Source organism: Phalacrocorax aristotelis, chromosome 20 (assembly GCF_949628215.1).
Source record: "Phalacrocorax aristotelis chromosome 20, bGulAri2.1, whole genome shotgun sequence".
NCBI classification, from domain to species: domain Eukaryota; kingdom Metazoa; phylum Chordata; class Aves; order Suliformes; family Phalacrocoracidae; genus Phalacrocorax; species Phalacrocorax aristotelis.
In genome coordinates, this window is record NC_134295.1 from 3,045,980 (window position 1) to 3,073,610 (window position 27,631).

Below are 27,631 nucleotides of genomic sequence, written 5' to 3' on the forward strand. Positions count from 1 at the left end.
CACTGCCAGAGACCTGCAAACTCTTCCAAAATGGCAAGGTCTGAGCTAAGAATGACCCAAAGTGCTACTATCCATGTGATGCCTCCATTGCCTTCCACTCTGTGAAGGTCTTCTGTACTTGTTCAAGCCCACAGAAGCAACGGTGGTCCCCAACGCCACGAAGCAACCTGTCCTCAGACAAGACCTCTACTGGCTCAGCACTTCAGCAAGGTAGCCACGCTCCGCTGCCTGGGGAACACGCTGCCGTTTTAAGGCTTGCTGAGCAAGCCCTATAAGAATTAACACATCTTGCCAGGGAGACAGTAGGGGATGATTAATGAACACAGCCAATGAAAGGGGGGACGGAAGAATCCGGGGAGTAGGTTTGCTAAATTGGCAGCATATAAAATGTTTGTTCCTGCCTGAAACAGCAAGGTTGGCAAACGGTATCATGGGCCAGTAACTTGGGTTAAGTGAGAAGGCCACGGACCCATAAATTGTACATCATCTATATTCAGATGTACAGGCTTGTAGCCTCTCTGGTCCAGTAAGCCTAGTAATGAAAGACTTTGGAGCTGCCTGAGACGTAAGATCGAGTGTCCTCGTTGTTCTAGCTCTGATAAGGTTTTAGATGAGGATTAATTTTGTTAATGACTTTTTCGGTGCATACCTCTCTTTCTCATTCAAGGGTTATTGCGTATGCTTTCTGCAGAAGCGAGAACCTTAAGGGATGCTCAAGACAGACTTCTATCCCATGAGTAAAAACAGAATAACTGAACAAAGCAAAGGAGTATTTGTTCTCAAATCACTTGGCCCAATGAAAGACACGGCATCACACAAAACTTGTCCAAAACATTTATAGCACTATTTGTATCACATGGGTTTTTTTTGCTCGGAAAAGTTAAAAAGGAGTCTGCTGAGGCACTTATTTTCCCTCTGCTGTGTACAGCTCAGGTGGCTGAAAACTTCCTATCAAATCTTTTTCTCCCCATTTTAGGCACAGCCATCTCCTTGGCAGTGAGTGCGAGCAGATCTGTGTTGCTGTTAAGCAGGGGAGCTCAGCTGCTAATTTGTTACTGCAGACTGTTTCACAATCCTGAGGAAAACATTGTCAATGCGATTCCTCAGCACGGCTCACAGCCCCTGCATCCCTCCCCCTCCCTGCCTCCGGCGAGGGGGGTTCTTGTGTGTTGAAGCACAGGCTGATGGAACCAGACTCTCCGTGGTACCTCGTCACAGGAGAGGAGGCAGCGGGCGCAAACTGAAACACAGAAATTCATTTGCAGCCCAGAAGGCCAACCATATCCTGGGCTGCATCAGAGCAAGCGTGACCAGCAGGTCGAGGGAAGTGATTCTCTCCCTCTACGCTGCTCTCATGAGACCCCACCTGGAGCACTGCATTCAGCTCTGGGGCCCCCAACATAAGAAGGCCGTGGACCTGTTGGAGCGAGTCCAGAGAAGGCCACAAAGATCAGAGGGCTGGAGCATCTCTCCTGTGAAGACAGGCTGAGAGAGTTGAGGGTGTTCAGCCTGGAGAAGAGGAGGCTCCAGGGACACCTTATAACAGCCTTCCAGTACCTGAAGAGGCCTACAAGAAAGCTGGAGAGGGACTTTTTACAAGAGCATGCAGTGATAGGTCAAGGGGCATGGCTTTAAACTGAAAGAGGGTAGATTTAGATTAGAGAGGAGGAAGACATTTTTCACTATGAGGATGGTGAGACGCTGGAACAAATTGTCCAGAGAAGTTGTGGTTCTCCTTGGAAGTGTTGAAGGCCAGGTTGGATGGGGCTTTGAGCAACCTGGTCTAGTGGAAGGTGTCCCTGCCCATGGCAGGGGGGTTGGAACTGGATGATATTTAAGGTCCCTTCCAACCCAAACCATTCTATGATTCTATGCTGACGGCTGTGCTGCCTCCTCCCTTCCCCATGCTGGATCCTAGTGCTGCTGTCTAATGGTTTTCGTTGTGTTCTCCGTGGTGCAGAGGCCTGATAATGGTGCTGCTTGCTCCCTCCTGAAAGCAGTACCAATTCCCCTAGGGGTGAAAGATTCAACAAGTAAAACCCCGCCAGGTGTTAAAATGTCTTTCACAAAGCAGAGCCTTTCTTGACTCCTGGAGGGTGGGAATTACTCTCATTTGCCCCGGCCACATTCTCCAAGACATCTCTCTACCTTCACCTGGCTGGTTGGGCAGACAGTCGCATCCACAGGAAAACACACCTGGCAAGTCAATACTGAGGGGCTGGAGGACTACCCCCTTGCACACTGGCAATGGTTATCCTCATTCGTTAAGTCTGACATCTGCTATTGATATCAATTATGATAACTAATGAAACATTTCACTGGCTGTGGCTGGCAATCTGTCAGCAGTTTCACGCTGCAGGTTGGTTGATGGTGTTAGCGGTAGCACAGAGGAGCTACTTAGGAAGATCTATTGGGTTAGGGGAGCAGTGGGATCAAAAGATCTCATTGCCGTTTGTGTTAGCACCCCCTGTGAAAGGGGAGCTGGGGAGGAAAAGGCACCTGTTGAGACCTGATGGATGGGGCACCTGTTCTAAGGCAGCAAAGGGAGGAGATCTAAGAAAATTGTTTAAGGTCTTCCCCCCTCCATGTTCTGCCTGTTTATGAAGTGTCTTACAAAAACGGCACAGCCTTAAGTCCTAGGATTTTCAAACGAGGCCAAGTGCTGGGTTTTGATTTCTCTGAGCATTGGGCACCTGGGTTGCTCAGGCACCTTGGGGCGAGCACTGAAACGCCAACGTTCCCTCGAGGTCTCCGTCTGCACCTTGCTGCACAGAAGTACCCTGACCACCTAGCCTTGTAAAACCAAGATGCACACTACCTCTTGCAGAGCAGCGGACGAGCACAGGAGCCGTTCAAGGCTGTGCTATTTTAGGAAGTGCCTTAATCGTTAGGTGGGCTAAGGACAGAGAATTGCATTTCTGCGGTGGAGTATAACTTGAAGTCCCTGGGGTGCTTTTGAGAATGCTGCATGCCATTCCCTGCAGCTCTGTCAAACCTCCCAACCCATTTTTCTACAGAGAAGCTTCCAGAAGAGGCATTGTCCCTTGCCGGCATAACAGCTATATGTTCCAGGAGCTCAGCAGGCAGCGAGGTCCTGAGCTGTCCTACTGCTCTTTGTATGGCAAACACAAAGGGCTGGTTTTAAGGTCCTTGTGGAGGAGTAACACACAGTGCAAGCCTCCCCTGCACCTCAGTGGACCCCGCTTGTAAAGAAAACAGATTTCCAAAGCAAGCACCGTTCCTCTGGGCTCTTCCAGATTCTTCTCGCTCTCCTCTGAAGCCAGCCCCCTAAACGGGGTTTGGGAGTGTACCTTCCTCTCTGCACTGGGACAGCGGCCCAGAGTGATCACCTCAGAGGGAGACATTTATGCTGTTGACTGGGAACGAAACGGACGCCCTGCCTGGCCAGGGGTTCTCCCGTGGGACCTGGCTGCAGAGCGCTGGGAGCAGTAAGGCTCTGTGGGGCCGCGCGCGAGCACCGGGACGGCGTGGTTCGTTTATTATTGCTCGGATTAGGTGTACAGACGAAACTTCCTCTAAAGATGCTCCCCAGTTTGCTGCGGTATATAAATGAAGAGATTAGGAAGGGGTTCCCAAGACATCGAGGGGTTATGAAGCTCTTCTATGTCCAGTCAAGGCACTTGTGGGTTCTCAGTTACGGTCTCCTCACTGAACAAATGTCTGACATTTCATAAGCTGCTTTCTCTTGACAGGCTGAGAGAGATAATTCTGAGTAATTTCCCATGAGAGGTGAGGGAGAGTAGGGAGTCACAGGGGGTTCTGGTTATTTGGAAATATCTTGGAACATCCTAAAAAAAAAAATGTCTGTAATTTCGAGCTTGTAACTTCCTTTAAAACTCTCCTGTCCTCAAGACTTTACTGTTGTTTTAAAGTTCTTGTGACCTTTATTTTCTCTCTTTAGTTTCCTAAGTAATAAAACTGTAAGGAGCAATATGGGATTTAGGGGGCTTTTTTTTTTTTTTTAACCACTTGAGACAGAATGGTATTTGAAGTCACAAGGTGAATGAAGCAAGATTTAAGCTGAAGAGACGCTGTAGCAGTCCTGGAGCTGGCTGATAGCAAAACAAGCAGTCAGTTATTAGAAGACACAAATCACTCTAAAAGATTAAGTACTGAAAATAATAGCCATGCAAACCTTGAAGGAAGGGATGTCAGAGGCAAAGGTCATTAATTGACTGGTGAGATTTTTGGCTACAAGTTACTGTGGAATTATCTTTCTTTTTTTAAAGAAAAAAAAATATCTGGTTCTATTATCACTGGCAGTGGTGGTGTACAGTGGTTGCTGTTGTTGACTGTTTCTAGGTTCAGTGTTAATTCACTGAACCAGTGAATCCAGTGGATCCAAAGTAATTGTTCTTCCTTGCAATTTTTCTATTTTATTTTATTTTTACATTTGGCATTTCTATAATGCTCTTGCTCTCTATCTGAACATAAAGCAAGATCAAAAATGCTCAGCAATTAAGAACTCTGGGAGATAAATGAAGCGTATTTAATCTCAGAAGCTGCCCGTATGTGCTCATCAGGTGAGGTGGACGAATGGATCAGGTGTCCGGGTAGAAGCAGCATCTTTCAATGCCCTGCCAACGCGCACAGCAAAACCCTTCACTTTGCTACCGCCAGGAATAGCAAAGTCCCAGACAACACTAGAAAACACTGTGGGGGGCACAGCTGAAAAGGAACTACTGAAAAACTCACTTTTATTGTTATTTTTTAAAGTGTTCCTTGCAGGATGAGGCTTGGGACTGGCTCAGGAGTCACAACGGCACAGATGCTCGAGGAGTCTCTCTTCTCACCGCACTGTGAATCACACTCTCCCTATTTAGCTAAAGGAATGCAGGCCAAAATCATAGGACATTGCGACGCTTTGCTTAGCCTCTGTCCATCAACATAGAGGTGTTCGTCCATGGTATGTAAGTAAATGCAAACAGCTACGTCTTCTAGACACCTGGAAATTCTTCAAATGTCTTCTCTTGATTGTTCCTTCCTTGTGACATATTTCTTTGATTTGTGCATCATTTGTCCAGACACAGATGATCCTTTTGATCCTTGAACATGTAATTCTGCTCTGTTCTACACTGTGGGCTCCAATTTTCAGAAGAAAATAGAAGTATTAGCCCAGCACCACTGCCCATCTCAGTTAGTACCTTATGCCACAGAGCTAGCATCGCCAGAAACTCTGGATGAAGATGTTCCGGAAAACGAATCTACATTATATGCCAAAAACACTAGTTAAATTGTTTTAAACTCCTTTAAACTCTTCTGGCTCAACCCCTTTATTCAGAGCTGAAGTGGCATAAATCGGTGCAGAGTACTCCAGCTCCAGAGGTTTTTTCTTCACAGTGAAATTGCAGCAAATGGCATGAATTTCTAGGGCATTAGCTGCCAGAGTAAGGCCAGGTTTTTGTGCTTTCGAAGTAGAATAAGCAGCAGAAAGTTAGCTTAAAACACATCAGAAATAACCACATAGAAAGAAAGTGCGTTATAATTCACCCTTTCCCGTTCTCTGCCTATCAGCCAGACCAAGGACAAGTGAGCTAAATTTGGGCGGCTCTGCTCCTAAATACAAGTGTTTACACAATGATTTAATGCAGTTTAGCTAATCCACTTTAAATCCCCAACCTTAATTAATTGCAATTATTAACTAATGGATTAAATTTCTCAGCACCCCCTGTGGAGATAAACCTTACATGAAAAATCGTTCAGCAGCGCCGTGTTTGTTCTGCAAATGACAAACGCGAATTTGGGGAGGGGGTTGACTAGAAGAACTCCCAAAGCTACTTCAGCTGTTGGGAAGTAGTGCCTGCTTTGAGACCCAGAGAGCTTCTCCGGCCGGCTCCTGCAATTGGTTCATATTCTGCTCATTGGGACTTTGATCCTCTTCCCTTACACATTAGCAGGCATTACCTGCCCTGCACTCCTCAAACGGTGTTTGCTGTTGCTGGTGACAACACACCGGCTTCTTCATTCTCCATATACACATCTTTGGGTTTAATAAGACCTCACATCTCACTCCTGATTACAGTGTGTCATTAGCTGTCATTAGAAGTTAAAAATAATCATTATTTTTCTCAAAAGTGTAGACGTGAACAATATAATTATAGTTTAATTCTCATTTTTCATTTTGATATCACTTAAAGCATAACCATTTGAATTAAAAAAATTACTTTTTGGTTCACTTCTTATTTAGTCCCATATTCTACTGGTAAGGAGAGAGGAGAAAATAGAGGAGGGAAATAGAAACCTCAAGAAGTCTTTGTTTTATTTCGGTGCAAATCCATTTCAATCTAAATCTACTTTCTTTTTGTTTGTGTTGAAACTGAAACTAACCCAGACACTTCTGTGAAATATTGAAACACATGGATTACTACAATATATTTTCTTCTAAAAACGCACAAACTGTTTGTAATTCTATTTTCCATTGGTGACTCCTTCAAATCAAAGAAACTTGCCAGCTCCAGAGAGGCAAGTGTATGGTAGTTACATATTCATTTACCATTTCCTGCTGTTCAAACATGTGCTAAATACTTTACAGAACAAATAAAAGATGGGCAGAAATGTTTGCCCCAGTGAAAACAGGAAAAGCCCAGGGATTTAAACCAGAATTTCATTCTGTCCCTGTTACAAAGTCTTTCCAAACTAAGGCTCCTGTCAGTGTGCACACATTGACTACGAGCCAATTCCCACTGAAGGGAATAAGATCAAACTGCAGGGCTAGGGCCCATGTACTTGACAGTCATTAGGTCTTAGTCTGAAACATAAAGTATTTTTCTATCCTTGCTAATACTGATAAAGTTGGTGATATATTTGTTCAAATATCCTCACTGAAAAAAAAATACATATATTGAGGTTGACTGGAGTGATTTCCTAAATCAAGTAGAACTAATTGAATTGTTTTGCCTGGGAAATGTGAAAGCAGTTTTGAAAAACTAAAACCACAAAATTATCTGTTTGTGTTGAATGAATTAAATGTTCCAGGAATAAATTTATTTTCAACTTAATTAAAAAAAAAAAAAGAAAAAAGAAGAAAGGAAAAGAAAATGAACCAAGGCTGTCGTCGTCTGTCCTCTTCAGCAGTCTTTGAGGATCGTTGCCGGCGAGTGTTGCTGGTGCGGTCACAGCAGGGCTGAGGCTGCTCTGCTGCGCTTGCGCCGCAGGTTGGCGATTGCGCGGGAGCGGCTTGCTTCCTTCCCACCACAAGGATTCAGCGGCAGTCTCTACCTTTTTTTTAATATATATTATTCTTCCCCACTCATCCTGTTTGTTTGAACTTCTGCATGAAAAAATGTAAAACATTTGGAAATGTTGTTAAGGGAGGAAACGAAATCAATGTATGTGACCTTCGCTTGGCAGCCTTCAAAAGTGGTAAAAAGCATCAGAACCAGGAGGCCTTTAGTGTGTTTAGCTGTGATTTGTAGCTGATCTCCTCAACTCCCAACTACTCCATGAGTTTCATGCATAATGCAGCAGCAGTTTTGATTGAAGTCAAAAAATCTGCTGACAGAATGTAGTGTCAGGCATCTGGGGAGATGTCTAATTAATTATTATAATTGACATCCACACCAGATGTCTGATATATGACGGTCTCTTTGTTGATAAAAGGTTTCGGTAATTCTGTTTGAACAGCACTTTCAGAACAATATGTTTTCCATTTAGGTCACAGGGAAAAAAAAATGATTTATTTTTTTCAGGAAATTGAATTCTGTCAGATAGCAGCATTCTTTCGTCTTGCCTTCCAACTTCTAACCAGCCTTGAAAATGCATGGGATGAAGGATGCAATGGAAAAGCATTCATCACAGTGTTGACCACTGATCAAAAGCACTTAGCTGGGAAGTGCAGGATCTGCCATCATCTTTTATTCTCTATAGTCACAGAGGAGAGTAGCTGATCTGACATCTGTAAAGAAATAATAATAATAAAATAGTGAAAACCTCAATCAAAAAGCCACTCTCAAATGGAAAGCCGATACGTTACGTTATCAGAGAAGGTCAACAGCTTTTGAGTTCTTTCAAGTCATTGTAATACTTCCAAGGCACCTTCTATTGAGAAGGGACAAAGCACAGTGTAACCTGAACCTTTTGGCCTCAAATTCAAACCAACTCTCAGCCCAGAAACTTTTAGTAGTAAGAAATAGCTTGCCTAGCTTTTTGCCTTAGTAATCCACATTCTTCTGCATATTTTTGCTTTTCTTTTCAGCTTAGGCCTGCTAAGAAAAGGTCCTTTTATGGCACACTCACTCTGGATAGAAGCAGGAAGTACAAATCCCTCAGAAAATGCAGCTTTATGAGCTTTCAAGAGTATTTGATGGATCTCAGAAGTTCCATTTCAGAAAATGAGCGCCTTGCCTTAGTACACGGTTATGCCAACCAGATCTCTGAACTGCTTGAGGTCCATCTGCTGCTAATTAACATAGGCCAATAGCAGAAACTTATCTTTGGCACATGGTTTCTTTACCGTACCAGGCAACTGCCTTGGTGTCTGGCCGTGCTTAGGAAGCCACCCTGTTAAACCAGAAGGGCCCAGATGATGCTCAGTTCATCCTCATGTTCATGAGCCGGTCGGATCATCTTCAGCCATCCCCAGAAGCTGTCCTGGGCTCAGACGAGAGTTGACCCTAAAGAGAGCAGAGAGGGCTCCTACTTCTTTCCATCACCCTTAACTGCTTATTTTCCTTACAGCCTTAAAATAGGTCTATGTGATTTTGGGGCTGGGGAGTCAGAAAAGTGCTGCCTGTGCTTATTTCAGATGTGAGTCTACTCTGAAGCAGAACATGTAGCTTGTCAGGCTAACACAGACCTGTATTCAGGCCAATAAGCGCTACCATATTTATGAAAGTTTGGCAATTTGGATGCCTACTTTAACGTAAAGCCTCTTTAAAGTAAGATAAGGCTGGTCACAACCACGCTGATTAACCATGCCCAGTCCTGGGCACACCAGTTGTTGACAAAATTTTTCTACCCATCTGGTGGATTTGACCTAGGGTTGGTGTAAGAGCAGGGCGTAGCCAGATGAGCGCCTGCAAGACATTTGGAGCCGTTTAAGAAGTTACCTGCTCTCAGCTCCAAATTGCAGCTGCCTTAGCTGGGACATTGTCTCTGGCTCATCCTTTCTGGTGCAAAGTATGACAGATTGACTTAAATTGCCTGTTAAAGTTCCCTACCTAGAAGTAACCAAATACACTGCGGATATTTCAAGGTATTTTGATGCCCAAAGAAGCAGATAGGCTCTAGTCATCATTTCAAAATCTGGAAGCGTTAATTTGCATCCTAGGTACCTGATTTCCTTTCCAGCTGTGGCTCGCAGATGCAGGGGTATGCAGGCACCTGACCTTACATAGCCGCCTGAACAGGAAACGATTTTAGTGGGATTTCAGGCACTTTGGATAGGGCGTCATTTTCCCTTACTTCAATCATCAGAAATTTAAATCCTTTTCTCAGTGATTTCTGGAGAGTCCCTTTACAGCTACCGGAGAGAGATTTATAGTTGTTATGCTGCATAGTTACATGTGATGTCCCCCATTCTTTGGAGGCGTTAAGTGCCTTGATACCTTTACATGTTTGTCCCTGAGGGCTTGCATCTCTTCTGGAAATAGGACACAGGCATCTCTGTTACCTAAACTTTGTTTATGTATTTTCTGAGGGGGCCAAACTAGACCAAAGCTTCACATGAGAACAAAGCCCTAACATGAAACCAGAGCAAGAATTCACATCCCCTCCCCAGCAGGAAGATGCTGAATTTCCAGTTGAAACAGCAGCCTTAAGCTGAGTTACCGACATCGCCTTTTTTGTTTTATGGATACCCTTACTCGCTTAACAGAATAAAGCATGATAAAGTACTCGCATGGAGATGTGTTCACTTCTGTTCTGTTGGTAGTGATTTGAAACCTTTCACTCCTGTGATGTTAATGTCACTTTTAATATTGCAAATTTGCTAAGATGCCAAGCGAACAGCATTTAAATAATGTCTGTACAGGACTGACGCGCGCATGAGTTTTGGGGCAAGGACGGCTGCGGCGTTTTTACTAGCATCCTTGCAAAGCATGTAGTCTGCAGCCTCTTGCTTTAATTTCTGATATAAATGTAAATGGTAATTTTAACATTTTAGATACCAACTTGATTTCATCTGATTTTGGCAAGACACGTGCCACGTATTTTACAATTTAAAAATCAGGTTTGAAAATGTCAGCTTTCATGAGCAGGCGGGCTATGTCATTTACAGCACACCGAAGGCACGCAGCAGATAAGGCGAAGTGGGGCTAAGGAGGCATTTAGAGATTATTTGCATCAGAGAAGACTGCTGAGAGGGAACGGCTAAACTACAGGGAAACGGGCTGCCTTAATATGAGTATCTAAATGAAATGCTGTTAAACAGCGTCTGACACCACAACTCTATTGCACCTTGGCTACTAGCTGTGCTAAACATTTAATAGTTGGATGCAGCAGCTAGCATGAAAGCCTGCAAGTCCCACTCCTGTCTCCAGTGTAAGGTCCACCCGCGCTGACAGATAAGTGTGGTCCGACCCCATTCTCCATCACGAACCTCTGCTAAGATGCAAGTGAGGAATGGCCTGAGCTCCTGAGCTCTCCCAGGTGTTAAAGGCTCAGCACGTTCAATGCCAAGTCGTGTTTGTTCACTTTGGGTGATCAAGCCTAGGAGGGCAGAGCTCCCAGCACAAGCTGCTGGTGGCTGTTGACCACCACAATGGCCAGAAAGCACTTGGGCAACGGGGTTCAATAAATATCCACCTTCTCTCAAGGATGTGCTTCGTCTCCTGTGTAGACACAAGCAACCTTCTCAGCCACCTCCAGAAGAGGACTTCAGCTCCCTCGGCCTCCTCAGCAGTCAGATGTTACCCTCCATGGTAGTGTCAGCAAACTCACATCTCAGTGCACAGCCTGTGATGCAACCAACGACCCTCAGAGAACTGTAAACAGACGATATTTTTCAAGACCTGGAGACAACGGGACAGTGGCTCCGTCACGCCCTGTGCATCTCTCCTCCACCCTGCACTGCCTGTCCAATCCTCCCTCTCTTTTCCATCTGAGGGCTCACATTTCCAGTTGAGCTACCACGGTGACATATGCTACTGGCAGCCGGGCTGAGCCCTTCCGCAAGCGCACACTCAGCCCTTGGTGGACCTCGCACTGCAGCCACAGCTTCAAGCAGAGCTACAACTTTGCATTTTCTGAGCATTGCCTTAGGAACACTCAAGCATTTTGTTTCTGGATGGGGAGGATTGTGTCATGGTGAGAGAAAGTAAATTTAAACAGCTCTAACCAACCAGTCTGTTTAGTTGTTTGTGTTTCAAAGATCCAGGAGAATGTCCCTGAGGCCTGGGTGGGAGGGGAGTGGGAAGCACAGGTGGTACCAGGGTACCCATTGCCCACCCTCCATGTCCCACTGATGCTGAAGAGGTTGCCCAGCGAGTACCGAGAAAAGGACAAGCAAAGATTCCAAGGGATGCAAAAAGGAGCAGAGAGCTCTTTTCTGAGCATGGGCGCAAAGTCTCCCTGACAAGCGGTCGCTCCCGTGGACTTTTGGTGTATAGGCTGCTAATTAAGAAACCAGAGGCCTGAAATCACTTGCTTTTATCCTGCAGTTTTTCTCTTGTAGGGATCTCCTGGGGTTCCGTTAGTCAGCACATTGAGGGGATTAGAGAGCCCTGGGAGACACCTTCAGAAATACTAGGGAGCTAATTAAAGCAGGCAAGGGGAGCAGGCCACAGGAGGAGTTTCACAGATACACAGGCATTCAAAGGCACAGGCAGAAAAGGCAAGACAAGGAGAAAGATGGAGCTTTAAAGAGAGACAGAGAAAGGGAGACCACCTGCGAGGAATAAGAATTATTAGCAACTTTCTTCTTCACCAGCAGCCATGTTTTCCCTCCAGATTTTACCCACAGGAACAGCACCATGGCCATTACAGAAATTTTTCCTAAAACAACAGGAATTGCTTGCTCAATTCCAGTCGTTAACAGCTCTGTTTCTCACGCTCAGCTGCTGTGTGAGCACACAAGGCTGTGGGAGCTGGTAGCACTGCCTTTTCTTTTGGATCCTGAGCATTTCCCATTATAAGATCCTGCTTTGCATAACTTTGAAATATTTGGGTTCACATTTTCCTTGATATTTGTTCACTACAGGAAAAAAATTGGAGTAGAAGTATGAAGTAATATTGACAACGTCTGAGAAAGGAGTCAGAGGACAATAAATTGGTTTGCCGCTTTATAGAAATATTTATGATGATTCATTGAACAGCTCCTGCTATATGAGTAAGGAAGCTGAGATTTGGAGTGGAGATCTCCTTTGTATCAAAGATTTGGCTTTGCCACCCTTTCCACTTCCAGTGACTTGTAAGCCAAAGAGAAATCCCATTCACATGGTCCTGGTACAGGCTATGTCTGTTGGAGCCTTTCTGTCCTCTCTAGTCATGGGGAGGGCAGTGTGGAACAGCCAGCCGTAAATCCAAAGGAGAAAGGGGCTTAGAAGTCCTCAGAGGTTTCTTAGACCTTCCTGAGTTGGCGACATTCCCACAGGCTGGGCAAGGGACCTCCAGACATCCCTTCCACCGCTGCCTCTAAGATTTTATTTAGGGAATAGCGGAGTCCCACTGTTGTCTCTTATCTCCAGGGGCTGGTCTGCCAAAAAGATAAATGGCCTGGCAGCGCTGCTAGCTGCTCCCTTTGCCCAAGCACTGAAACATGATGGAACCACTTGAGGCTTTAAAATTAGTGTTTAAAAAAGGTGATGGGGGCGGGGGGAATGAATGCATGTTGAGAAATGCAGAAAAGCGTATTGTTTGTGCGAAGTCAAATACTTGAAAAAAACAGAAACAGCAGCAATGAGGGTGCTATCCTTTTCCTCTCACACTGGAATATTGCACCAGCCCACGAGTGCGTCCTGAAGTGGGCTCGAGCCTGGTGCTGATAGTGTTATAGGTGAACCTCAGCTCTGGGGAGCAGATGAGTTGGCTCACTCTGCTTACAAAAAAACCACAGCCATGACTCAGAAACGCAAGTTAGAGTACTCTCCGTGCTGAGAGGGTCCCAGGCAGCAGGGATGATGGAGAGACGGTAGCAGCAGAAGGTCAGTGAAGCAAACCGAATTTGAGAGGAAGGGTTCACTCTGGAGAGGCTGAAAGAAAACAGCAATCATGGCAGTTAGCAAAATAATAAATAAGCCCTCTGTTTTTTGTGAGACAAATGGTCACAGCTGAGCAAATGCCTAGCAATGGGCTGTCTGGTGTGAATGATGGATAGAGAGACGAACAAGGCTAGATGAGGTTTCATGAGCAAAGTAAATACATAAAAGCAACCACTTGGCAGAAGAGCTGCAATGAGTGGGATATTTGGAGGTGGTTTTCTGAACACACATCCCTTAGCAGGGAGAGGCTTTCTCTGCTCATCAGAAGCCCATGGAATTATACAGAGTCACAGAGGATAAAACCTTCTAGATCAACTTTTATAAATCATTTGGCCAGAAAACAGAAATAAAAATGGCTTTCACCCTACCATTTTCAAACTGGAAAATTTTGCCTGTTTCAAAAAACCACTGTTTTAATTTCAAAATGGACCTAGGAGTTTGAAGAATAGAAATAATCACACAATCCAAGCTGAAATGCAGAGGGTTTGTTTTTGCCAGGCAAATGCTGACAGTCAGCTTTAACCTTCGTGAGGCTCGGAGAGTGGCTGAAGGCTGGGCGAGGTGCTGATTCATACACAGGTAACATCTATTTGTAATAAGACCAAGGATTAGCTATTTTTGCCCCCTGAAATTTTGCTACATTGCTAATATTGTAGGTTTCAAAGGCAAGTGGGCAGATGAATGGGGAATGAATCCGTGAAGGGCTATTAGTACAAAAACATCAACAGGCAACTGTGAGCTGAAAATGCTTGGGAAAATAACGAAACAAAGTACTCGCCCTGTTCTTATACACATCTCTCGGTGTCCACATTAACCACTTTGAAGATAGAAACCTGGGTTACCTATACTTTTGGTCTGACCCGTAATAGCTGCTCTTGTGTATCATAAACTGAAACCGAAAATGCCCTTGTTTTATTCCTTTATTTCTAAGCCCAAACTGAGTCATGAACTGAGTCATTTCTGCTGCTATTCCAGCTCCTGCTACGATCCGACCTAGTTCCCGCTGACCTCGCTCCTTAGCCTCACTGTTCCTTCAAAGTTTCATCTCTTATAGCAAACCTTATACAAATAATTCAGGTTTTTTTCCAATACTGCTTTGCGCTTGCACCATTAGTAGCATGGTGACTTACGCGCCGTCGCTGGTAGGTGCAGGTGCCACCTGCGAACAGGCCCGTGGCTCAGCAGCATTTGGGAGCAGCAACCACCAACACACTACAGACGCTGTTGGAGATGAAATCTTCAAACGAGGAGCTCAGGTTTCAGAACTGCTGATTTTTGATCCAGCCAGGGCTAATTTCCAAATCCCACTGTTAACTTTAGCCCCAAAATCTCCCTAATCTGTTGTCTTCATCTCCTAAAGGAACAGTGAATTCATTGGTTCAGCAGCCAAATAAAGCATACAGGGAAACAAATACATTTCAGAGGAAATTAAATGCATTTTCTGGGGTTATTGACAAAATACACAAAATCCTCTCTTGCAACAAGATAAACATGCTGTTTGACCCAAAACGTCGTGATGTGCTGGTAGATTCATAAGATCGTTAAGGCGGAAAAGACCCTTAAGATCATCTAGTCCAACCGCTAACCTGTCACTGCCAAGCCCACCACTAAACCGTATCCTCAAGCACCACGTCTACCCTTCTTTTAAATACCTCCAGGGGTGGAGACTCCACCACCTCTCTGGGCAGCCTGTGCCAATGCTTAGCCCTTTTGTTTAAACTCTCCTTTTTCACGTGCAACATATGACAATTTTTCAGCAAATACCGTCTTTTACCTGAAAAAGCAAAGGAGCCCACTTTGAAAAAGCTGGAATGAAGCCTCTCATGCAGTGACAGGCAGGTTGAAGAGCTGCTCCCCGGAGCCCTGAAGTTGCACTGAGCCTCTCTCCTCAACCTGTGAGCGAGGCAAAGCACCCCGGTGCTGCCCGCACGCTGCCTGCACCTCACCTGCCTGCACCTCACCTCCCAGCGTGATGCTCTGCTCATCGGGGAATGCAAAGAGAGAAACCGCCAGCTGAGATTCAGCGTGTTATCTACAATTGTTATCTCCCCGTCTTCCTAGTCCCGGGGACCTCATTTGCTGATGACAGGACTTAATGAAAAGCCGTACTCATCCCTTTTGTTAAGATTAAAGAAACGGCAACCAGTACTGTATGCTGCAGCATCACGGCTCTGGTGTGGTCAGGCGGAAGAGGGGGTGGCAAGAGTTAGCCTCTCATCTCAGGTGGTTTCTCATTCTCCTGCCCTTGTCTCAGACTCTGTCATGAAACACAGGAAGGCAGTTTCGATAAGCTCTTGTGGCCACAATAGAGGACAGATGTCACGATGTGGTCTTGAAGTAGAGAATCATGGAATCGTTAAGGCTGGAAAAGACCCTTAGGATCATCGAGCCCAACTGCAAACCTATCACTGCCAAGTCCTCCACGAAACCAGAGGGAGAGGTAACTGTTGGACTCGTACAGTGTGTAGCTCTCGCACAGACTCATGTGGGTGAGAGGAGACTTTCCTCTTATACACAGGGCAAGGTTGTTTCTTACCTTGTTCACCTGCAGAAACGAACACACAGCCCCACTGGTGTTATTTCTTATTACCTTCATTCCACTTCCGCGGGCTGGGGGTTTCAGCCCACTGCCTGTAGCTGCAGGACTTGCCTGAGACTCACTGGTAACTCGACCTTTTTTGCAAGCCTGCTTGCTCGTGTAGATCCCCAGTGGCGTGAATACCTCAGAGCTCTGGTTTTGGGCTCCCTTGCTGGGAGGATCTGCGTGGTTCAAGCCCTGCTCCCCTTGAAGTCCTTGTGGTGTTCCAGCTGAGACTGATGGCCGTGTTGACTCTGCAGTGAATGGGGCAACACGATGTGGCTTATGACATTTTTATTTCCTTTGCCTGCAAATTTCTTAGTTTCAGACCCTTTCAGGACACAGAGCATAGAAACCAAGGTTTATAGCACAGTTCCTCCCTGTGCTTCTCCACAGAACAAGTCCGATGAGGCAATTCCAGTCCTCCAAGGGAGCTGTAATTCAGTAACCAAAATTCAGTATTGTTTCGGCAGCTGTTATTCTGAGCAAACTTTTGATCACTACCTTTCTGACATTGCAATTTCAGCAAGAGCATGGTCAATATATGGCTGTACAACAAAATACCATAGCATTACGAGTAATAGTACTGTAAATAGTCTTCTCAACACCCTAACCTTAATACACAGCTACGTTAAGTTCAGTTGTTACAGTACCCATCACAGCAGCGTGGTAGCAGGCCAAATTACTAGCATTCAGTAAGTGTTACCAAGAGACTCACAAGCAGTATAAAAGTGTTATGTTTTTCCACGCACAGAACGGAACAGATGTCTTCAGCGGTGAAATTCACCCTGTGCGAGGACAGCACAGTCTGGCCCTGAATGCTGGGCTGGAACGCGATGGTAGGGCTTAAAATCATCTGTAACAGGTCAGACTCAAGATCAGCCCACGTCTTATCAAAGTCAACCATAGAGGTCTAAAGGGAGTGTCAAAACAGAGTAAGTATGAAGTGGTACTTCCCCAGCTTTTCCTGGTGCCCAGTAACTCATACCCTGGGGATTTCCCAACCCCTTTGTATTTCAGAAGCCTTGATCATCTTTTTCCTTCCTTGAATTTGCCCAAGAGCTCTTCGAACCCATATATATCTGCATGCAGACCTTCTTGCTTCTACTTCGCAAGCAGGGCAAAATCTTCCTTTCACCTAATCAGGGGGCTTTCAACCACCCTCCCTCACCTAGTCAATCGTAGGTGTCGGCCGAGGGGGACATTTAATTTAACTGTGAGGTGAATGAGCCTAGAGGTGGATGCACAGCTAACATGTAGAGAACCTCTCCTTGATCATGGTGGTTGTTAAAATACCCTCAGGGGCTGGCTTTAAAAGGAGACCCTTCAAAGGGTTAGAAGGGCAAAATCCATCAAGGGAAGCTGATAGGACACGGAATAGTAAAATTCTCTTTTGAGCCACGCTGGGGAACAAGGTTTTATAACAATCAGAGCATTTACAATCTCTCAAAAGATTAGGAACATCAGTCAAACCCAAGGCAGGAAGGCGTTAGTAAAAATAAAATTTGAAAAAAGAAAAATAAAATAGACAGGAATAGAAGTAGGTAGGGACTGCTCTAGAGGAGCTTGCTAAGTGCTTTCATTGACTTCCACTTTGAATTGTGAACTGAGTCCAAAGCCTATATGGTTTTGAGAAACCATTTCCTTACAGAAAGCACAAATAGCAACCAAGAGATGCTATTCTAAGAAGCACTTGTCGCTGTATTCATTCAAAGTTGCAACACTGAATTGTGCCAGGATTTTTTTTTTCAGCCCTGCTAATTCTCTGTCAGCTTTATCCTTCTAGGTATCTAGCTCAATCTCAGACTGTGAAACCATTTAAGAAATTGAAAAGCTTTTGATTCTTAAAAAAGGCAGTAATACAAGTATGAAAAATATAATTTGGGAGTGGATGTAATAAAATTCCTACAGGCATTCAAGCAAAGAAAAACCCTTCTGGTGAAATCTATCCCTCTCTAGAACAGCTCAGACTTAAAAAGGATGCCATTAGGTGTAGCGGTTGTGCTGCCCTTGGTCCCAAAAACGGACTCCACCCTTAATAAGGTGTTGGACCAGTCAAAACTATATTTTGAATGAAAAATTATGTTTTCAACAGAACTGGATTTCTTTCAAATGACCAACCACCTCTAGCAGAAAAATGTTACTATTTCATCAGGAATGCCAAGTAATTATTTGCCAGAAGCACAAATACTTTTACCCAGAAGCATGTGTGGTGTCTTGAGTGGATTGCAGAGCTGGTGCGCCGGGACCCAGCACCCCAGAGCTCCGCCACTGCTCTTCTGGCCCCGGCATAGGGAAGAGGATGGTGTCACGTCTTGGACCACTGCAGCCGCCCACCTCGGCCAGAACAGCACCTTGCGGCACAGGGACTGCAACGCCCGGTGGGAATGAACTGGTTTCCCTGTCAGAATCTCAAATGTACGTATATTCAAATATTTGAACCCAATATAAAATTTTCTCAGAAGTTAAAAGGGGGGGGAGGAGGGGTATTGTTAGCTAGTGCAAATATATATCTAATATGTATAAAAAGATATAATAATTCTATGGACTCTTTGATATTTACATGTGCATAAATGTATGTAAATACCCTGGAGGTATTTAGAGACGTGTAGATGTGGTGCTTAGGGCACGGTTCAGTGGCACTTGGCAGTGCTGGCTTAATGGTTGGACTTGATGATCTTAAAGGTCTTTTCCAGCCTAAACAATTCCATGAAGGGACTGGGAGCAGCCCTGCAGAGAAGGGCTTGGGGGTGCTGGGGGTGAAAAGCTGGACACGAGCCGGCCATGTGCGCTCGCAGCCCAGACCCCCAGCCGTGCCCTGGGCTGCATCCCCAGCAGCGCGGGCAGCAGGGCGAGGGAGGGGGTCCTGCCCCCCTGCCCCGCTCTGTGAGACCCCCCTGCAGCGCCGCCTCCAGCTCGGGGCTCCTCAGCACGGGACAGACACGGGGCTGTTGGAGCGGGGCCAGAGGGGGCACAGAAATGCTCCGGGGGCTGGAGCCCCTCTGCTGCGGGGCCGGGCTGGGAGAGCTGGGAGTGTTCAGCTGGGGAAGGGGAGGCTGCGGGGAGACCTTACTGTGGCGTTTCAGTGATTGAAAGAAGGATGGGGGCAACCTCTTTAGCAAGGCCTGCTGTGACAGGAGAAGGGGGATGGTTTTAAATTAAAGGAGGGGAGAATTACACTGGCTATAAGGAAAAAATTTTTTTACTATGGGGGTGGTGAAGCCCTGGCCCAGGCTGCCCCGAGAGGTGGTCGATGCCCCATCCCTGGAAGCATCCAAGGCCAGGCTGGACGGGGCTCTGAGAGACCTGATCTGGTTGAAGCTGTCCCTGCTCACTGCAGGGGGTTGGGCTGGACGGGCTCTAGAGGCCCCTTTCGACCCAAACCAGTCTGTGATTCTGCGATTCTATGTAACAATATACATGTATAAATATTGATTTTATACATGTAATACTAGAAATATATTTAGATGGATAACTATATATACAGTAATCAATATATTTCTATATGCAGCAGACAGCCAGGATTTCTGAGACACCTAAGCATGACTCCTCATTCCTCCAGAGCAGGGATGATCATAGGCCACAGCCACGTCAGCCGATCCCCGTGCTGGGTTTGCCCTGAGTGCCTCCAGCCTGTTAGAAGGAAGACATGCCAACACGTGTGCAAACACACATACACACACTGTGCTCTCTGCTGGGGATTTGGTTTTGATTTTTACCTGTTTGCTTTAATATAAAGTAAAAGGTCATTTTAGAGTAACGTTCCATGGTATTCACTGTTTATTCTCAGCTGGAGATGTGGCATCTCTCTTATCTGACATTTCCACCACAAATTAATGCAAAATGATTAATACCTAACACACCTCTGAAATATAATAGGCTTTGCCTATCACTCCTGCACCTCCGCCGGCATGGTTTTAATGCACTTCTCCTCAGGGCAGCTCTGTGATAGGGCAGACCTGCTTACCCTTCTTACCTTCTTACTCTTACACGTCGGGGGAAGGTGCATCAGATTTCAGAACTTGAAGTGGATTATCTCATTTATCTTAAACAGCTTTCTTAAAAACATCCTTCTCACCAGCACCTGAATATAGACAGGACTGGAGAAATAGTATGCATTGAATAACTCCTCTACTTCTTCTCCACCCACAATGTTCACTACATCCCCCTACGCTATTCTCTAGTTCTGTCAAATTTCTTTGAACATGGTCAGGAGGCCGAAAAGGCAACGAGACACCCAAAAATAGGGTGATCCCACATGACTATTTCCTTAGGAAACCAGCCTGAAAAAGCAGGAATCGTTTCCATGCTCCAAGCACAGAGAAGAAAAGAGCAACAGCAGCAGAAGCAAACAGCACGAGAGGCAGCAAACCTCCACGCCTTGCAGCTAGGAGCGGGAAGAAATCGCCAACCAGTCTTAGAAAGCGCGCAGAAATTCAGCAGCTTTGAACACACCTTGGAAAAATTGAAATTAATCGTGGCAAAATGATAAATGATCCGGCTAAGGGACCAGCCCTGGAGCGGAGGGGCCAGGGCGGGATCCGGGATGCCGGTGTGGCGGGAGGTGCTGCCGAGGATGCCTCTGCCCTTTATTCCGGCTTGTCTCCAGCCTGGATCCGGGTAGCACCGGAATAAGGAGCCGTGGTTAGGGCAATCGTGTTGAAAGTTAAATTCTGCTGTTCAGTGAGGAATCACTTCTCCATCACACATGTAAACAGAAGGAGACTCAGAGTGAGCTAACGCTGAGCAACCCACAGCAGTGACAAGTAGTGTGGCTGGCCAGAAAAATGCTTCCAAGCAGTGATTTTGGGTCCAAGATACAGGTCTTTTAAATTCAAAGCACTTTGCAGGGAAGACTTCAGTGTCAGCATCATTTTCCAGGAGGAAAATCAGAAAGTTTGGCCTTGTTTTTCTCCATTCCTTTTGGGGAGTTTTTGGCATTAGTGGTTCATTGCTGCATCTCCACAGCATCTTGATACCACCTGCCTCACCTGTGTCATTGTGGCTTATTAGTGTTGCCGTGGTGGCTTCTGGACCAGAGGCATTTCGCTCCCAGGTTGGAGGACACCTACACACTAGACGTGCACCCCCCAAAAATGATGGAGCAGCGGCCGTTCCCACGGTGAGGTCTGAGCCTCCAACCCTGAAACAGGCCGCGCTGCTGGGACAAGAGGAGGGAAAGGAGCACAGGAGTTAAAGCTGGTTCCCCTTTGCAGCCTTTTGCATGTGCTTGACAGGCCTTCGTACTTCATGGCTATAAATACCTGCACAGGATGAACTGCAAAGATCCCTTGCAAAAAACACCCACTGCTTGCTCCGGGTGGAGCAGGTTGAGCCCGTACAGGTTTTTAGTGGTTCTGGGAAAGGAAAGCAAGGAGAGAGTTACTGGAAATGTTGATGGGAGCTGGAAGGAAGAAATATTGCCAGAAAATGGCTTCGAGGAGAAAGTCCTCCAGGCACAGTGGTCCCCGGTGCTGCAGCACAGGGCAATGCAAACGCGGCGTCATTATTTTGTCTGGCTGGAGACAGAAGCCACTTGTCTTATTCTTTTTTTTTTTCTTTTAGAGGGAATCAGAGGCTTTTTGCTATACAAATGAGGGTCTGTCTACCATGGGGAGATTCGGAAAAGCTCATCAAGATTAATTCTTAAAATGGATAAATGAAAGCACATTAAACAACCTATGTAGATACACTCATTTGGAATTAAAGGGTCCGTAATTAAGTTTTACTTAATTCACTTTTGAAGTGACTTGAGCCAAATTGAATTAAGGCCACTTTAATTTTAAATGAAAGTATCCAGACCTGGGTTTAATGTAATTTAACTAATCCACTTGCAATTCACACCACTAGTTAATTTTGGATTAATTTCCCCTTGTAAGCAAGCTCTTAAATGGACAGCAGGAACACAACTTTATTTTCCCTTTTCCATCTAGAGAGGGAGCCACAGAACCTCTCTTACCCCCCCCAAAAAAAAAATAAATGCTTCTGCTATGTGCAGTTTAACCTCTTTTCATGCAGTTTAATCCCCTTTTACCATGCCTGGAGTCAGCCTGACCCAGGGTGTGCCAGATGTCTGCTATGTCATCCTCAGCTGAAAGGAGACAGGGAGGCTCCTCTGATGGTTCTTCTGAACCATCACTGATGTCCATCTCCCAAAAATGTTCCCTCTTGCAGGATTTTCAGGCTCACTTCCAGGAGAAGATTTCATGGAGGGTAAATACAATTTGTCAACAGGCTCTGGGAAGACACTGGTGAGGATTATTGGCCTGGCTTGTGGGGGGCAGGACCCAGGCAGACTTTTTGGTGAACTGAAGTAGGGCAGATCCCAAAGGGTTTTGGCAAACTCGGGAGAGATGCCGTGTGCTGCATGGTGGGACTGGAAAGACTCCAGACAACAAGCTCTGTTTAATTAAAGCCATTTAAAAAGCTGCAAAGGTCAGTTTTAGGTGCCCTAAACTGCGGCAGAAATATGAGGGTAGTGTTTTTCTGGGTTAATTAAAATAAGGATCTCTGTGGAGCGTCTGACAATGACAAGTCATTAATGGAACAACCAGCAAATGAAGAACAACCATGGGGCTGGAAGGGACCTCAAGTGTTGGAGGAAAGAAAGCATTTGCAATGGAGGGGAAGGGTCAGCACAGCATTAGCTGTGGCAGATACTCAAAACATGTCTGCTTTTGGTTTGAACTACCACGGTTCAAATGCAGTTCATGCCAAGTCTCTTAAGGGTATGAGTAACCCGACTGTAGGGCAGATAAACCCCTGACATCTTGGGATTCACCCAGAGAAGGGCTGTGCTCCCATCAGTAGTAACAGCAACAACAGCTTTTATTACTGCGACTTGCGGTGGGCATTATCTGTTTGCACAGGCTTTGAAAAAAAAGAATGTGGTCCTAAATAAAGAATCGGAGAATCGCAGAATCACAGACTGGTTTGGGTCGAAAGGGGCCTCTAGAGCCCGTCCAGCCCAACCCCCTGCAGTGAGCAGGGACAGCTTCAACCAGATCAGGTCTCTCAGAGCCCCGTCCAGCCTGGCCTTGGATGCTTCCAGGGATGGGGCATCGACCACCTCTCGGGGCAGCCTGGGCCAGGGCTTCACCACCCGAACTGTAAAAAATTTTTTCCTTATCTCCAGTCTGAATCTACCCTTTTTTAGTTTAAAACCATCCCCCCTTGTCCTGTCACAGCAGGCCTTACTAAAAAGTCTGTCCCCATCTTTCTCATAAGCCCCCTTTTTTCTTTTTCAAGAGAAAACAGACTGCTTCCAAAAACATTTTGAGAGTCAAGCAGTTCGTCTGTCTCTGAATTCCCAAGGGACTGCTGGATCCACACTTCACTTGCAACGTCTCCTCATAAAGTCACCTCGTGTAACGCCTTGCATCTGCCAGAAGCACTATAAGGTCCTCTGGCATCTGTCCATCTCGGTGGCACAGGGGAGGAATAAGTAGCTCATCCAGGCATTGCATTTTCTGGAGTAAGGAGTGAGGTTCAGGAGGAAACTTCACCAGGATTAGAGCTGGCTCATGCGTCTTTCATCAAAGATGAGAGCTCTCCGTGGGTTGAATTCAGACGGTGTCTTTCTTTTCAGCCACAAACCAGAGCAGTTTAATTGAGAAATCCTGCCAGGGAGGGACGTCTTGGCTCCGGGGTGCCTCCACCCTTCCCTACAGCACCTTTGATTTCCTAAATCCAACTACACTTCCCAGAAGGCACTTCCCCTAGCAGTGCCTCCAGGCAGGCCCATGGCTAAGGCTAGCGGAGTTTCATTTTTCAGGCATTTCACTTTTTCCAGCAAGACAAGGGAAAATATACATTTTGTAAAAATATCGTTTAATCAAAAGAAAATCGATTCTTATAGGAAAAGAAGAAGAAGGAAAAAAAAAAACCCACCTCTGGTGAGATGGAATATTTTCAACCAGCCGAACGATAACTATCCCACAGCTCACTAAGTCTGACTCGCTACCTTTCACATAAGCAGCGAATGGGTACGGACTCCCGCTGTCAGCATTTTACTTCATTTGTGACCCACCACCTCTTTTCAAATAAATTCTCATTGAATTATCTGAAGTGAGCAGAGAGCAAGGGGGGAAAGGAATTCAGGCTTGGAGGATAATACAGAAGTTATTTCAGCTGGAAGATGGAGTGCATTGCATCCATTTAAAAATCATTTAAAATAGTGAAAGAGGTGTTTTGAACTCAGTGGGAAGTTGATGACTGATTTGAATTCGCATTCGCAGACCCTCTTATAACGAAAGGCTCTCTGGAAAATAGAAGTCCCCAGAGAGATTTCCCGGGATGTGGTGAATGGTACAAATCAAAGCAAACTGGAGGTGTGACACAGGTCCTGCCAAAGCCAGGGGCGGAGGGTGCAGGCACCTGCCTTCCCCGAGGGTGGGGTGAAGCCACCCAACGCTTGTCCCACAGGACGGCAATCCTCAACTGGCTGGGAACCCCCCCCCGAAACCTGCGTGTCCCCAGGAGGAGGTGCCTGCAGCTGTGTTTTCAACTGAGCCTGCAGGGGGGTGCCCGAAGGGAATGCGGCGGGGTGTAAAATTGAGCAGGGCTTTGATGCGTTCACCAGCTTAGTTTAGCAACAAGCAGCAGCAAGTAAGCACCGTGCGGCTAATTCCAGAACAGGGCCCTGCTCCCGCCACGGCCGTTAGCTGCCTGCACCAGCCCTTGTTTCTGCCATAGCTTTCCTATCTGCGGAGCAGCGATGATAAATAATACAGAGCCATTTTTGTGATTGATTTGAGCTCTCTGGATACAAATTGCTAATAATGGCAAATACTCTTGAAGGTAGTTTAAAAAAACATAGATAATTCAGTTTGTTTTGTAGTGTAACCTACTTACGCTGCTTATATACACATATATATGTTTCTGTTTCTTCTTAAGATTAATTTCATTTTTAAGTGCGTGTGAGAAGAGCCCAGAGTTCAGCTATGCATCTCTTATTATTGATGGTTTTAAAAAGTAAATAAGTGTATGCTATTATGATTTCATCTCCCTTGCAGGAAAGCGGTGCTCTGAGTGCATATTACTCTGGGAGACCTGCCGTGTTTATATCCCTTACGAGATATGTCTTTGTTTTCTGAGGCGCAGAGTGTCTTCTCCATTTCACAGCACACTAAGGATTAACACCCAAACTGTAAAATGCATTGTACTTCCACTGTTAATCTGTCACACAAGGAAAAAAAGAACAAAAAATAAAACCTCTTCACTCGCCTTCACTGACTTTCCACGTTGGGGATATTTTTAGCATTTTTGGAAGACAATGGAATATTTCCAGGCAATGGGTGATGTCCTCAGGGGTCTCCGGGCTGCAGCAGGGGTGATCCCAACTCTACATAACCTCCATTTCACACTGTACCCTGAAAGGCAGAGAACAGCCTTCGACGTGGAAAGCCAGGACTGAAATCTCTGCTCTTCCTATATAAGCTTAAATAAATGAGTTTGTAGTGCAGTTCCCATGTGCAAGATGGGTATCATGGACCCCCTCCAGCCTCACCAGGGCTTTCTGTGGGGCTTGGATGTTAGGACAAAATAGGGTATGTAAACAGATAATACGGGGAGAAAATGCAAGCCCCAGCTGTTTCTTGTTTTTGAAAGAAAAGAACGCCTCCAGCTTAGGAACTAGCAAAAAGTTTGTAGCATTTTATATGAGCCTGGATTCCCACGCGGAGTTTGGAGTGAATTTTACATAAAGTTTGTCTGGAAATATTCTAGCCTGCAGCTGCAAATAAAACTCTGCAAAGGTACCAAACCTCGGTGACTCAAACCCGATCCCAGGCTGAGATTTTTCAAAGCTGCAGAAGAAAGCCGGACAGCAGAGTCCACATTAATTTTAATAAGAATTGGGCATTCAGATTCTGTAAGTGATAGCGGGGGCTATCAGCCTCAAAACCTGTACAAGCCCCAGCCAAGCGGGACTGTGTTTCTGCAGAGCTCTGACAGCTCTAAATACCTGTTGGAGCCAGCAGAGACCCACCGCAGCACACAACCATATGGATACATGTACGCGAGCGCCTGCTCCCGCAGCATTGCCGGAGCCTTCCAAAAGTTATGGGAATATTTTTTAGCCTGTACATTTTGAGGGGGACTTTTTTTCTGCCCACTAGGAAGCGGGGATTGTCTGCAAAATGTGTTCATATGGCTAAGCCAAAGCTAGAAACATGCAAATTCCAGTTCAGCGAGATTTTATGCGGATTGCTAGACCTCTTCTTTGAGCAGATCCTAGCAGCATATAGTCAATGATTATGAATTTCTTAATGAGCGAGCTTCAGCACAGCATTTATGGCAATGCTGAGAGTTTGCGCTAGTTATCGGGATGAAACTCAGGTTTAGAGATTCAGGCCATTTCGTAATTCAGTCTTTTAACTCAGACTTGCACAAGCAATTAAAACACTGGTGAGCACAAAACTTCTGTAGGAGCCTCACAGTGCCACAGCCTCTCAAGGTGAGGTTTCCTAGGGAAATTTCATGAGAACTTCCTTAGGAATTTTACCTCGATTTCGGTGCTCCTGTTACCCTCCGTGAAGACAGACATGGGTGTATGTCACAGCCAGCACCGACCTAAGGCTGTAGTAAGGGCTTCAGCAGTGCCTTGCACGTGGTTCCTGGCTTCTACTGGTTTCAAGAGAGGTCCCACATCCCTCCAGTGTCCAGATTCAACATCAACAAATGAGTATGGTGGCTATTTTTCATTTGTAGCTGAAAAGGCGAAAGGGAAATAGTAGTGAGTATGCCTGCGAGTAAAGACCATCAAAGGCTTTCAAACTCATGAGTGCTCAGTACCTGAGATGCACCTGAGCATTTAATGAAGGGTCTGGTCAGTTCTTAAATCCAAATTGGTCCAAACCTGCTTAGGATTAACACTCCACTTTTCTCAGATGGTTTTTGGGACTATGATTTAGTAGAAAAAAAAAAAGCAACGGGACATTCCTCTGGGCAACAAAAATAGCCACAGTAGACACAGGACTCAAAGCCGAACTTCAGGTTCTGCTTATAGGCTTCAGGGCCCTGCAACTAGCCTGACGATGCTCCCCACCTCTGCAGACCCTGGTGTCCTGTGGGGACAGCCCTGTGCTGGGGCTCTGGAGATCAGAGCCTTGGTGCCAGTTGTGTCCCGTGTATCTTCTGTAATCGGGACAAGTTCCTTGGGCATTTAACCCTCATCATTCAACTGAGTCGTCTGCGTGAGGCTCATATCTCAGGTGAGGTCTCTGAGCAACTGCGTTTTCGTTCAGGTGTGAACTGTCTGAGTCTCCAAAGCTTCCTGGAGCCCACTAGACTGTTGCAACCAAGCGATTAAGGTCAGGTTCAAAGTGGTTTCTGGCCACACTTTCCCATGTGGGTCTCGCACTGTGTTTCCCTTGCTGGTAGCAGGTCTGAGCATCTCCCAGGAGGAGCAGGGAGAAAGGATCAAGAGCTGGAGGACATCTGTCCAAGAAGAGGTCCATTCCTGCTCAGAGTGACCTGCTCAAGGTCAGACTGGGAACTGCAGCCAAGGGAACAGCTGAATTGTGTTTTTCAAATCCTGAGTTGACGTCTTAAAAAACAGAGCATCTTTCCTTCGTACTGGCACTTGCTAGCGACGGGTTACGTGGTACAAACCGCCCCAGCCGTTCTTCTGATACAGCACTTACTGGAAAGCCACTTTCCTTGCCAAAAATGCTTCTGCTTCGATGTCAGTACTCATTTGCCAAGTTGTGTTGCCTTTAGATGTTGTTCATATACTTATCAAAGTCATTTTCCCTCGAGCTTTCAATCAGATAGCCCTGGGCTGAGCAAACAGGAGGAGACACTCCTTAAGTCCTCAATTACATTTCTTTTCTCCTCTTCAATTCCAGCACAGACAAGAGGTGATAATACCGAATCTTTCAAATATTTGATATAC

At 45.8% G+C, this 27,631-nt stretch overlaps 1 long non-coding RNA gene across 1 annotated transcript; it reads left to right on the forward strand.

The window, feature by feature from the left end:
* Positions 1–12,059: 12,059 nt before the first annotated feature.
* LOC142066845 (uncharacterized) lies at positions 12,060–24,955 on the forward strand. The gene is made up of 2 exons (XR_012663812.1): positions 12,060–18,153; positions 24,750–24,955. It is a non-coding gene; the product is annotated as an uncharacterized LOC142066845 (long non-coding RNA).
* The last annotated feature ends 2,676 nt before the right edge of the window (positions 24,956–27,631 follow it).